Source organism: Pinus tabuliformis, chromosome 2_2 (assembly GCF_031772625.1).
Source record: "Pinus tabuliformis cultivar Carrire ecotype Pingquan chromosome 2_2, CPIR1, whole genome shotgun sequence".
Classification (NCBI taxonomy): Eukaryota; Viridiplantae; Streptophyta; class Pinopsida; order Pinales; family Pinaceae; genus Pinus; species Pinus tabuliformis.
In genome coordinates, this window is record NC_142300.1 from 654,510,477 (window position 1) to 654,525,099 (window position 14,623).

Genomic DNA, 14,623 nt, shown 5'->3' on the forward strand with positions numbered 1-14,623 from the left:
CCTAACCAGACAAACCTGGAGAAATCGTCAATAAATAATATCAAGTATTCCTCTCCTCTAGGTGTTCTTTTCCTGAATGGGCCACATGTATCTGTATGTACTAGCTCAAGAGGCATGCTAGCTGATCCTTCTTTCTCTGGAAAGTTAGTCCTGGTTTGTTTTCCAAACTGACATGATCTGCATATGGTGTTGTCAGGAATTTTGATATCTGGAAGATCGCGAACTGCCTGATATTTGCATGCTTTCCTTATTTGTGAGAAGCTTAGATGTCCCAACCTTCGATGCCATAACCAGTGCTCTTCATCCTTGCTAAGATAGCATTGTTGTTGTCCTTCTTCAAATATGTACAGATTATTTGGAGTTCTTTTGCCTTTGAGTACTGTTTTACCTGTATCAAGATCACGAACAAGACATCCATTCGATCTGAAAATAACCTCGGTTTTTTGATCACACATCTGGCTGACACTTAGTAGATTATGCTTCAATCCATCAACATACAAAACATTTCCAGCTTGACCTTTTCTTTTAAAGGAGCAATACCTTTTCCTTTTATAGTTGCAGGAGTATCATTTCCAAAAGAAACTTTCTTTCCCTTTTCTAAAGTAGAATAAGATTCAAGTTTTTCTTTATCACCTGTCATATGTTTCGAACATCCACTGTCAATGTACCATAGATTTTCCTGTCCTTCTGCATAAAATGCTATCCCACATCTTTCTGTTTGAGGTTCCTTTATTCTCCATGTTTTGGTGCTTGTGGCTTGTTCCTTTTTCTCCTGAAACCTGCTCCTGCATTCAGAGTCTTCATGACCAAAATTATTGCAAATAGAACATTCAACTTCATTTTCAAGAACCGAAAAGTTGTTATAGGTCCTTTTTGTAATCCCTGTCATACTTCTTTGTTTTTGAGCTTCCCTAGTCATGATTGTTTTATATGCAACACATTGAGCTGCTTTGTGACCAAAGTTATGGCAAGAAAAGCATTGTCCATTGAAGAAGCTTCTGCGGTTATTGAATCTACCAGCCAACTGATTGTAATTTCTATTTTCATCTATTCTTGAACCAAACTGAGAAGATTTTACCTGTGGCTGGTTGTAGCTTTTGTTCACCCTTAAGATGGATTGTCCTTGATAGTTTCTGTTTGTAATTCGTCCCTGCTTTACCTGATTATCTTCATTGTTCTTCTGCTCATTTCTTCTTGCTGCATCAAGATAACTTTTTGAGGTGGATGCTTGAGAGGTTTCTCCATTATAGCCCAAACCTGTCTTGTTTAGAGGAGACCGCTGCACATTGATAATCTCATCCAAAGTTTCAGATCCTTTGACAAACTTAAGATTAATAGCTTTTGTTTTCTCTATTTCTTTTCTGAGACCAACAATTTCACCTTCTAGTTTTTCAAGATGTTTTTCCTTTTCATCAATTTGAAATTGCAAAGTATCAATGATCACATTCTTTTCTTCTATGCATCTCTTGAGTCTAGTAATTTCATCATAGAGATTATCCACATCTACAGCATCCTCATAATCATCATCTTCAAATGCCATTAACAGCTTATATTTATTACCTTGTTCATCTTCATCACTGTTTGATAAGCCATCACTATCTTCATGGGTGTAGTAGCTTTTCTTATTTGCACTTTGTTTCTTGTTCCATCTAGCAGGTTCTTTTCCTTTATCCTTATAAGGACATTTTGCAGCATAATGACCTACTCTTCCACAAGCAAAGCATTTGAAAGGTAGCTTACCTCTGAACCTTCCAGAACCCCTTTGAAGACTTCTGACAAAATTTGATTCTTCTTCCTCTTCTTCTGGAACATGGCTTGCTTCATAGTAATCTTCTTTGCCTGATGCCTTAAAAGCAGCTTCCCTTCTGTCTGATGGACCTCCCTTTCTCATTTCATAAGCAGTTAGAATTCCATGTAGCTGAGACATAGTGAGAACACGGAGATTTTCCTTTTCTTCTATTGCAGATACTTTAGATTCAAACTTGGGGGATAATGATCTTAGAATCTTTTGAACTACTATAGTCTCTTTTATTTCTTCACCCAAATTTTTCATACAATTAACAATCTCATCTACCCGAAGAAAATAATTAGCCACACTTTCATCATTATACATCTTGAGAGTCTCATATTGAATCCTGAGAGTTTGAAGTTTAGCTTGTTTTACCTGTTCATCTCCTTCATAGCTAGTGATCATTTTGTCCCATATCTCTTTTGCTGATTTGAAGTGCATGACCTTCATGAATTCTGTTTGGGATATACTTCCTAATAGAGTACTGACTGCTTTTGCATTTGTTTCATACTTCTTTTTCTCAGTTGGATCTGTAGGAGTAGCTGAAGGAAAAGCATAGCCTGTTTCTACAATGTCCCAAACTTCTGTACCAAGAGATTGAAGATATGCAGTAACTCTTACCTTCCAATAATTGAAGTTTGTCCCATCAAAAATCAGTGGCCTGATTGATGCTTCTCTCTCGTAGTTGCTCATGATGAACGATCTACCTTCAAGCGATCAAGCTTCTCTGAAGGACCTGCTCTGATACCAATTGTTGGAAATAATACTGAGAGGGGGGGTGAATCAGTATTATCTAGCAATTTAATAAATCTTCCTTATTTGATCTTTGAATTATTATAGCATGTCAGTACCATAAAATAATGAGCATGAAAAAAACAGATAGTCACACCAAAGAACACAAGATGTAAGGTGGAAACCCAATGTGGGTGAAAACCACCTGCTGCAATATGTCTCTATCTTCTTTCAATTTAGAAACTTCTTTTACAATGATTTTGTACTGGTGCAGTCCTTTACCAGTACGCAAGCTGCAACCTGCAGAGAGCTGCAACTCTCTCTCTCTCTTGTTTTCCAGTCTACTCCTGGAAGGGAGCTACAACCCCCTACTTCTTTTCATAAAGCATCAGATGATCAACAAGTACATAACAGATATAGATCATTACAGATATCAGATCAGCAACAACAGAACTAACCCATAACACCTTATCAATAGAGAAATTCAATCAACAGAACATCTTAAAACAGAGACGCAGTTTTCCTTTCTGTGGCCCGCGACCAGACGCTGTTAACCTTCTGCTACTCTGCGTCCACCCGCATATATCCTTCTGCTTCGCTGCGTGCCCACGCACTGTTCCTTTGACTGCTCTGCGTTCTGTTGCTTCAGGGACGCACCCGAGGATACTATCGCGCCGCGTCTTTCGCTACAGAGACGCACCTGAAAACACTATCGCGCCGCGTCCTTCTGCTTCAGAGACGCACCTGAACCTTGATCGCCCTGCGTCCCCACGCAGGTCTCTCTCTACTGTACTGCGTCTCGGCGCACTTGCCCTTTACAGTACCTGCGTCCCGGCGCACTTTCCCTTCACTGAACATGCGACCCTTCAGATATAAATGATATGAAGACTTCAGAACAAACCCAAACAGTCAGATCTATCGATCTGTTCATGCGCCATAGAGATCTCAGTCCATTAGAAGATTCGCCTTTTTAGATCTGGACTAGATCTCACCAATTAAGATATTCAACCCAAGACCATTGCTCAATCCAAATGAACTCCTTTTGCTTTATATAGGCAAGCTTCTCCCCAAAACATGGAACAATACCACGAGCCGACACCATAGAAACACAAAACCGTCGGCTAGATACCACACAAGAAACCCCCACGTGCTTTTCTTTGCCTTGAAATGTGTGCACTGGGTGGACGCACCCCCTGAATGGCCGGCCGGCGTCCCTGGACGCGGTTTCTGCATGGTATACCTGCGGGGGCGCACTTTCTGAACCGATTGCCTGCGTCCTTCTTAATTTTCATCAAACTGAGAGCCTTACCACTGGAGTTGCCATCAAGTACAACATCTGTAACATACAGTCATACCAGAAAACATAATGCCAACAATTGTTAGAGTGATGAAACAAAAGAGGCTCCCTCTTGAGGCTAGATTATGTCATTCATATCAGCTGTGCTCTTGATGTCCTAGCTCAGCCAGGTCTTGCCAAAACTCTGTTGAGGTTCAAAATTTATTATAAACTGAAATGTCTTCACAAGAATTGACCTCATAAAATGCCATAATCACAAGATATGCCATACATGGCTGTGATTATGGCTCGCAAGACCCTTAGACTTTGAGCAATGAGGCTCGCAACATCACTTATGATTATGCACTCTACAATTCTGTGACCAGCTGAATGTCAAGCAATTAAACCGCGATTTAAATCCTATTTTGTCAGCAATAAGTACTATACTTTGTCTTTATTTAGTGTAGAGAACCAAGCACTTATTCTGCTCATCTATAGAAGGGACAATGGTTGTTTGCCTATGAGGTATAAGGAAATCCTATCAGATGTTTTATATTTTCGTATGGAATTGAATCATACTCCTGCACACTGTAACATTCATATATACCAACCTGTAGAGGCTTTAATAACACCTGGTATTTTGGTTAGTGATTTTATTGGACGTCATGTGCATATCCTACATGCACAGGATGGACTATTCATATGTTACAGGGTATTATTCTTATTATTTAGGGTGCACATCTTCAGGTGCTCAAGAACGATTACTAGAACAGTCAGTTAATTCTGCAATTTAAAGGATGAAAAAGGAGGTTATAGGAGTCTAGTTTTGGTTCTCATCCACAATGTCACACTAGTCTGCCTGGGCATGGTTCTCATGGTTTAATAGTGACTTGAGGAGTCATAATACCACATATCACTAAACACGAACAACTAAGGTAGCCCAAGGACAATAGCCATCTTTACACATTAATTAACAGGTCTTACATTAATTATCCTAGGGGGTTTTAATACTTCCAAATGCTTAAAAAACAGTTAGCAGAGCATTCACATTACACATTCCAGCAATCTTTTCTATAAACCAACCAAATGCAGTCAGGAGAGCCCTCCTTTTAAACTATACAACCTTATTGTTAGTATGATCAACCTTATTTTAATATATAGTGTGACAAACCGTATGTGACAGGCAGGTGGAAAACTTTTGTCGCAATTGACTAAGCGACGTCCTACGAGCTAGACTTGAGATGGAAACCCTCGTCAGAAGTATATGCTTGGCTCTTTTCCAAACAAATGAAGAGTCAATGAGGTTTTGTGTAATCACTTCTGGTATCGTATTGGGTTAACCCACCCCCTTTTTGATTCCAATAAGCAGAGGTGGTCACTATGGTAATCCGATTCCAATTTGTAGTTAGAAAATGGGATCACAACTTTCCATATTTTTTGTTTTGTTTTGTCTTTTTACATCAATCAATAGTATATTTATTAGAACCATAGTCAACTAAACAAACAGGAAACGTTTTATTTGACAGGTGGAAGAAGTGATAGGCTTAGAGCAATTGAATTGTAGGACATGCTTCTTGACAAATTGATGAACATATGTCTCCTTACTTGAGATTTAGGTTGGCACCATGGCACCATCCTGTCCATCATTATACACTAATCTTGTCATTATCTTCTTCACTGTGAATGACTGGCCTGTTCCCTGCAAATAGATATAGGCATAGAGGAGCCAATCCAAGAACAGTAATCTCTAGCAGAAGACAATATTAATGATCTAAATACCTAATCCTGAAGCTTGAGTTTGATTTTTCTCTACTGGTTCTGAATCTCTGATTGAGAATCTCCCACTCGTCATTATCAAACCTTCTCCTTCATCATTGGCATCAGCTGCACTGCTGAGGTACTTTGGTTGGTTGTCATTGGACTTGAGAGCTTGAAGTTTCAAATGATTATAGTAACAGATAGCCAGAAAAGCCAGTCCACACCCACTCAAGTTTATGACTGTAACCTTTTCATTTATTACAGAAAAAGATTATGTTATGAGTAGCCAGTCCTTGACAAGACCAGCAACATTCATAGTCAAGGCTGAAGTCTTTCCTATCAGAAGAAACACTGCAAGATTAAGAGCCAAGGCACAAGCAGAAATGTCATGTAATCCAAATCAAAGGAAGAGACCCTGATTATCAGAAATGGGTATTCTACTAAGGCCCAGGGGGTGCTGAGAAAAACAAGGCAACAAGGAGCAACAAAGATGTGATGGGATTCAACTTAATCCCTTTTGATGTTCGTGGAATTTGTATGAGAACCAATTGGGTAGTCTCACATGCAACTGCACTTAACTGGAGAATCACCTCCCGTGCATTCATCTTGGCCTCCCCATAAGCTGAAATAGTAACTCCAATGGATATGGCCAACATATTGGCCTCGGGCTCACCATTATAAGCTTCTTTCTTCAGGGAAACCACAATCAAATACACAGCAATGGGAATTAGAGCTTTCAGCATTTGAAATAATGATACTGAGAGGAAAACATAGGCAGAATTTGAAAACTAGAGACCCAAAGAATACACTCATCAATACTATGGGTTCAACGAGCTTGAAGACTCTTACAATAGCAACAGTCAGTGTTGAGTAGAAGCCCATGTGAATCATGGTGGGACTGATCACACTAAAGTTGTCAAGCAATGGAAACTCCAATGGATATGGCTAACATATTGGCCATGGCCTCACCTTTATAAGATTCTTTCTTCAGGGGAACTGCAATTGAATGCATATCAAATGGGCACAAGAGCTTTCAACATTTGAAATATCGATACTTTGAGAGACATGCACCAAGGGCTGCATCATTTAGGATTTGTACTCAGTTTAGGTGTCATATTCAAGGGGAAGTTGTTATGCTTGCCACCACTTCATAGATTGTTAGAGTGATGAAACAAAAGAGGCTCCCTCTTGAGGCTAGATTATGTCATTCATATCAGCTGTGTTGTTGATGTCCTAGCTCAGCCAGGTCTTGCCAAAACTCCGTTGAGGTTCAAAATTTATTATAAACTGAAATGTCTTCACAAGAATTGACCTCATAAAATGCCATAATCACAAGATATGCCATACATGGCTGTGATTATGGCTCGCAAGACCCTTAGACTTTGAGCAATGAGGCTCGCAACATCACTTATGATTATGCACTCTACAATTCTGTGACCAGCTGAATGTCAAGCAATTGAACCGCGATTCAAATCCTATTTTGTCAGCAATAAGTACTATACTTTGTCTTTATTTAGCGTAGAGAACGAAGCACTTATTCTGCTCATCTATAGAAGGGACAATGGTTGTTTGCCTATGAGGTATAAGGAAATCCTATCAGATGTTTTGTATTTTCGTATGGAATTGAATCATACTACTGCACACTGTAACATTCATATATATCAACCTGTAGAGGCTTTAATAACACCTGGTATTCTGGTTAGTGATTTTATTGGACCTCATGTGCATATCCTACGTGCATAGGATGGACTATTCATATGTTATAGGATATTATTCTTATTATTTAGGGTGCACATCTTCAGGTGCTCAAGAACGATTACTAGAACAGTCAGTTAATTCTGCAATTTAAAGGATGAAAAAGGAGGTTATAGGAGTCTAGTTTTGGTTCTCATCCACAATGTCACACTAGTCTGCCTAGGCATGGTTCTCATGGTTTAATAGTGACTTGAGGAGTCATAATACCACAGATCACTAAACACGAACAACTAAGGTAGCCCAAGGACAATAGCCATCTTTACACATTAATTAACAGGTCTTACATTAATTATCCTAGGGGGTTTTAATACTTCCAAATGCTTAAAAAACAGTTAGCAGAGCATTCACATTACACATTCCAGCAATCTTTTCTATAAACCAACCAAATCCAGTCAGGAGAGCCCTCCTTTTAAACTATACAACTTTATTGTTAGTATGATCAACCTTATTTTAATATATAGTGTGACAAACCGTATGTGACAAGCAGGTGGAAAACTTTTCTCGCAATTGACTAAGCGACGTCCTGCGAGCCAGACTTGAGATGGAAACCCTCGTCAGAAGTATATGCTTGGCTCTTTTCCAAACAAATGAAGAGTCAATGAGGTTTTGTGTAATCACTTCTGGTATCGTATTGGTTTATTGTTAGAAGCGATAATTGGATTCGGATTCTCATCGAGTGAGTTGTTCTGCTTTCTCAATTTGAGAGGGTTTGTTTGGAGGGAAAAACGAAAGAGGACATACAAGAATAGTGAGGGGAAAGATGCAGAGGAAGAGGATTGAGAACATCGCCAGCAAGCAGGCTACGTTTTCCAAACGTAGGTGGATTGCTGAAGAAAGCTTACGAGCTGTCGGTGCTCTGCACTGCAGAAGTTGAACTTGTGATTTTCTCCCCAGCAGGAAAGCTCTATGAACTGTTTTTTTTATTGAAAATCCTACTATTTTGATTCTAATAATCATGGCTATGCAAACCTCATGAGATTCTTACTAATAACCCCGGTGGTGCAAGCCCTAGTAAGCTCGATGTTGAAAACGTTAGTGTAAAACCTCCAAATCACTAGTTTTGTTGTAGTGCTTATTGGAGAGTATATAAAAAATTTCACACCTTTTTATGAGATATGGGAGGAAAACATGTTAAAGATTTTTAATAAATATAAAATTTCCAAAATGATGCTAATTACGTGTGATTCTTTTTTCATTGTTTGTGATTATGAAAAATGAAACTCAATGTTTTTTCATTAGTGCACACATATTTCATTATATAATTGCATATAGAAAAATCATTCCAGAGCCGATAACAATAAAAGTGAAGAATTTATGGTCCAACGTTATATTTAAGGGAGATGTTTAAGGATGACGTTTGAATTTTGTTTTTCATTTTAAGACATTTGGAGCAAATATTAGGAAGGACTTTGAGAAAGGATTGTCCTTGATTTTCGAAAATGGAGTTGTTCCTTTCCAGCCATATGCCCCAAGTGACCATCAAAGGGAGAGCTCATATGTTTTTTGGATGTTTTCTTTATAGCCATTTTTTTACACATATCCATAGAGTCCCCATGCCATTGATGTGAATTACTTGTTCGGTTTTTTTAACCAAACAAGAAAAATTAAAAAAATGCCTCAAGATCAAAGACTGAAACAAAGACCTATTGACATACCTTTTAAAGTATGGAAAGAACTTGTAAAATCATATGAGAAGTTGGATGCACAAAGAAAAGCTGGCAATGAGAGCATTCAGGTATTGAATTTTTCATTAAACATTATTTAGAATGTATTAATACTTATAAGTATCTTAGACATGTATTTGTGTGAAAATAAATTGAATTGGTTTATGTTTAAGGACAAGGCATCCAAGGTGAGGTTAACCAAGACAAAAGTCACTCATCGTAGTGGCCAGAAAGGTTTAAAAGCACTGATAACAACCTTTGTAAGTATATTAAACATGTGATATTTTTTTAATAAATTTTGTACTAGAAGAAAGTCATTGTTATCTAATTTCTCCCTATTTACTGATTGATAGGAACTAAAATATGGAAGACCTCCAAATCATTTGGAAAAGGAGGTGCTGTAGCAAAAGAGATGGGTTGAATTTGTTGTTTGGATGGACTCTATGGTATGTAATCTTAGTTGGATTTCCAATATACTTTTAAACCATATTTTCATTTTATTTTTTAGTACTATTAGATATTATATCTTACCTCATTTTATGGTTAACATTGTATAACAAAAACATGCGTTGTGTTATGTAATTAATACTAACATGTAATATTGATTTTTTTTGTCAGAATGCTATAGGTAATGATTGCCAAGACGATGATCGAAATTATGTTCAACATATATCAGGAGATGATGAGGATGAGGATGAGGATGATGGTGGTGAAGGAGGAGATGATGATGATAGTTGCGGTGTTGGTGATGATGTGGATCAGAGTAATGAGGATGGTCAAGATGATCATGAGGATGATCTTGGTGGTGGTAGCTAGGCATGCACATGCATTGTTTTTTATGAAGAAATTATTGTGTAGAATGACATTGCTATGTTTAGATGGGTTTTGTGAATTTACCCTATATCAATGAGACATTTTGATTTTGTAATCATACGATGAGTTTGATTTATGTATGTTGTTAATTTATCGTAGAATAACGATATTCATGAAATATTTTGATTTGTTAATCATATTTGAATTTTACTTGTTTTGATTAAAAATAATACTGATTTTATTAGTATTATGTTGCTATTTTATACATGTTTTGAAAATTGTTAATGACACATTGTTTTTTTTTTGGATGGATGTTGTCAATTTCTCTTAAATTTCTTTACAAATGATTTTGAATTGTGATATCTGCTTTAATGATATTTAGAAACTATCATATATTTCACTATGAATCTATAAAGGGGGTCATATATGTAAAGAAAAATATACTCTATATAAGAAGTCAAATGTGGATGTAACCATGGATGCAAAATTGAAAGTAAAATTGGATGTTAAACTAGGAATTAATACAAAATGCAAACAATTGACATACAAAGTGTTTTAAATTAGAAGTGAAAAATTGTGCAATAGTTGACACAAAGAAGGGAACAAAACATGGCATACAAAAGGATATCAAATTGGGCAAAAACAAGGACACATAAATGGGCACCAAATTAGATGCAAAAAAAGACAACAACTAGATGTAAAATAAGATGCAAAGTTGAGCGTTAAAAAGAAGCAAAAAATGTTACAAATTAATATGCCAAATGATGATGCAAATAATGGTGTAAATTTGGGATGAAAACTTGGGTGAAAAAAAGGAAAAAAAAAAAGATGTAAGAAAAGACATAAAAACAAGATGCAAAATGGGGCTGAAAAAAGGTGAAACCAAGGATGTCATATTGGATGTAAAAAATGATTCCTAATCACATGCAAATTTAGGCTCGAACTCAGACACAAAATTATATGCAAATGTGGACACAAAATGAGGCAAAAAAAGATGCAAATTTGGATGGTGAAAACGATGTAAAACTAGACACCAAAAAAATGCGAAATTGGATGAAAAAGTCGGTGTAAATAATGGTGCAACATTCGACACAAGTAGACACAAAAAAATGGTGCAAAAAGGGGCATAAAATAGCTTAAAATTGGATGCAAAACTTGGTGCAAAAACAAATACAAAAGTAGACGTAAAAAATGGCTCTAAATTGAATGTACCATTAGACACAAAATAAGATGCAAAGGTGGACACAACACATGACTCAACATAAGATGCAAATATAAATGCAAATTTGGATGCTCAAAATGATGTAACATTAGATGCAAGAGATGGTGTTAAAAATGATGCAAAATTGGATGAAACAAATGACGCAAAATATGGTGCAAAATGAGATGGGAAAAATGGAGACAAATCAAACGTAAATGTGGATGTAAAAAATGGTCCAAAAAAAGATGCAAAAATGGGCACAAAAATGGATGCAAAATTTGGTGCTAAATCAAATTCAACACATGGTGCAAAGATAGGCACCAAAGCTGGTGCAAAAATAGAAGCAAAAACTAGTGTAAGACTAGATACAAAACCTGGCGTAAGACTAGATGCAAAAACTGACACAAAATGTATGCATAAAAAGACGTTAAATTGGATTCAAAATACAGTGTAAACTTGATGCAAATGATGGTGCAAAAATGGAAGCAAAGAATGACACAAAATAGGAAGCAAAAGAGAATGAAAAATAGATGCAAAAAATGACACAAAACTAGAAGCAAAACCTGTCATAAAATAAGATGCAAATCTTGGTTCAAAATTTGACGCAAAAAATGATGCATAGTTTGGTGTAAAAAATGATGCAAAATCTAGCGTGAAAAAGGATGCAAAATCAGGTGCAAAAAAGGACGCTTTAAAAATTGTACAATAGAACCAGATTTAGCGCCAGGTTGCTCATCACAATTACAAAAAAAATGCACTAAAATCTGGCGCAAATCGCTGGTTTTGTTGTAGTGTAACGAGGTTGACACATGACAAGGAACTATCCTCATATCCTTGGTTTCTTTTTTTAACGAGGTTGACACAAGACAAGGAACTATCCTCATATCCTTGGTTTCATTTTTTAACGAGGTTGACACAAGACAAGGAACTATCCTCATGGGAGTTGTTTCATTTTTTAATGAGGTTGACACAGTAAAAAAACTATCCTCATATTCCTTGTTTCACAACCTATAAGAGGTCATGACTTCCAAGAGGTTCTCATCAAATGGGAGAAAAATGCTTTGGAAGGAGATATCTGGTTCCAATGCCCCCAGTACATAATGTACAACATCATGGAATTGATTGTCAGTTGATGTAGGCATGGAACGGGTTGCCACATAATTAACCCGTGGCGGGGATGATACCATTGGTACAAAAGGACCATTTAGGGAAGATGGTTGACTGGAAGCCATATTTGGACCGGGAAATGAAAGTTGGTCAATGGTGACAATTCTGCCTTCATGTGGGAAACACATTACTCGAAAGAGTGTTGAAACAATAGCACCCATGTCATAAACATAGTCGTGCCCGATAAGTAAATTGTAATGTAAAGGGCCTGGGACTACCATCACATTCAGATAAATGATTTTTATTCCCAAAGTAATAAGCAACTTAGGAAGGATCCTTAATGCTTGACTGGTTCCTCTGTTAAAATCCAACAGATTATGGGTAACAAGCACAAGTGGCGGCGAACCGAGCACTTGCCAAGCAGTGGAGGAAAGGATACTCATTGATGCCCCTTCATCTATAATAGTGCTCGGTACAATCATATTACGAACCTGTACTATGATCTAGAAAGGCACATAAGAAGGAAGACGACATCCTACAAGTTGGCATTATGAGACAAATGTTGTCCTTGATGGCAAACCACACTGATGACAAATCATAGTGCAGAAGGTCAGCAGCAAGGAATTGATGATCAGACTATAAGAAGAAGAGAAAATTCATATACGCAGGTTCATTAAGCCCAAGTCGCGTGTACACGCAGGTTGGCTTCAGTAAAAGAGCGTGTATGTGGAAAACTTATATTTGGTCCATGGCGGTTATTCCTTGGAAGTTGTGCCTATGGTTTTGGACCATGGTGTCTCGACGGACGTGTCGATCCCTAGTTTTGAAGTTGATGGTTTTGGATTTCTATGGTTTTGGCCCGTGGTATTGAGCAAGGCCTAAGGCTATATAAGGAGAAGAAGATCATTAGGCAAAGGCATCTGAAATGTCTTGAAACATCTGAGGAAGTATTAGATCCAGTATGCAGGTTATGGGTTGATGATGCATTGCTTGATCTGAGCTAAGGAGAGATCTCACCGGTTGATGAAGAACAAGATCTAAGGAGAGATCGGGATCAAATGGTTTGAAAAGCACTATTATGGTTGTTTACGCGTATTTCTATATCTGCATACTAACGCAATGTTCTGTTCTGGGTCTAACTGATGTCTGGTACAGCTGCAAGTTGAGAGAATTTATTTTTAGATATGTACGCAGGTTGTCTTCGGTAAAACCGCGTGTATACGCGGGTTGCTCTCATTGAAGTAGCGTATATCTTTTGAAGCTTGATTTTTGGGTTTGCAGTTGGATCTGACTGATATTACAGAGTTCTGTAGTCTGTTCTGTGTTCTGGTGACAGGTGTTGACAGGGTTTCAGTGGTTCAGTGATTCATAGATTGATGATGCTAGTATTGGTTGTTTTATGCTTCAATGATTTGTGAATGAATCATGGTCTTCAGATTGTAATGTTGTGTTTCAGGAATATCCAGTCTGAAAATTGATGAAAAGTGGTACCTAAAGGAAAGAAGATTGTAGGCCAGCACCTACGTACTAGTATCTTAGCTAGTACAAGAGCAAAGGGGATTGGAGCTCCCTTCCAAGGAAGTTTGGAGAACGAGAGAAGGTTGAAGCCTTCTGCAGGTTGTAGCCTGCATACTGGTATAAGGCTGCACCAGTACAAAATATTGTAAACTGAAGTTCTTATTAAAGAAAGATAGTGACGACTTGCAGCAGGTGGTTTTCACCCACATTGGGTTTCCACCTTATATCATGGTGTTCATGTGTGTGGCTTTTGTGTGATGATCTATTCTGTTATACTGCATCTGTTTACTCTTAATATGGTGAATAATGTCCTGATGCACTTAACTGAAGATAAACTAACTGAATTATAAGTTTTCTGGTTATATGCTGTTTGCTTTAGACACAGTAGCGTGTACACGCTGGTTCACTTAACTGAAGTAGCATATATGTTTCTGAGCATTGAAAAAGTTTTATTGATCTAATAATACTGATTCACCCCCCCCTCTCAGTATTATTTCCAACAATTGGTATCAGAGCAGGTCCTTCAGAGAAGCTTGATCGCTTGAAGGTAGATCGTTCATCATGAGCAACTACGAGAGAGAAGCATCAATCAGGCCACCGGCTTTTGATGGGACAAACTTCAATTATTGGAAGGTAAGTGTTACTGCCTATCTTCAATCTCTTGGTACAGAAGTTTGGGACATCGTAGAAACAGGCTACGCTTTTCCTTCAGCTACTCCTACAGATGCAGCTGAGAAAAAGAAGTATGAAACAAATGCGAAAGCAGTCAGTACCCTATTAGGATGTATATCCCAAACGGAATTCATGAAGGTAATGCACTACAAATCCGCAAAAGAGATATGGGACAAAATTGTCACGAGCTATGAAGGAGATGATCAGGTAAAGCGTGCTAAACTTCAAACTCTCAGGATTCAGTATGAGACTCTCAAGATGTATAATGATGAAAGTGTGGCTAACTATTTTCTTCGGGTAGATGAGATTGTTAATTGTATGAAAAATTTGGGTGAAGA

General features: G+C 37.5%; 1 long non-coding RNA gene across 1 annotated transcript; it reads left to right on the plus strand.

Moving 5' to 3' along the window:
* The first annotated feature begins 8,492 nt into the window (after positions 1-8,492).
* Positions 8,493-9,803, plus strand: LOC149194316 (uncharacterized). Its single transcript, XR_016255062.1, has 3 exons — positions 8,493-9,234; positions 9,328-9,420; positions 9,593-9,803. It is a non-coding gene; the product is annotated as an uncharacterized LOC149194316 (long non-coding RNA).
* The last annotated feature ends 4,820 nt before the right edge of the window (positions 9,804-14,623 follow it).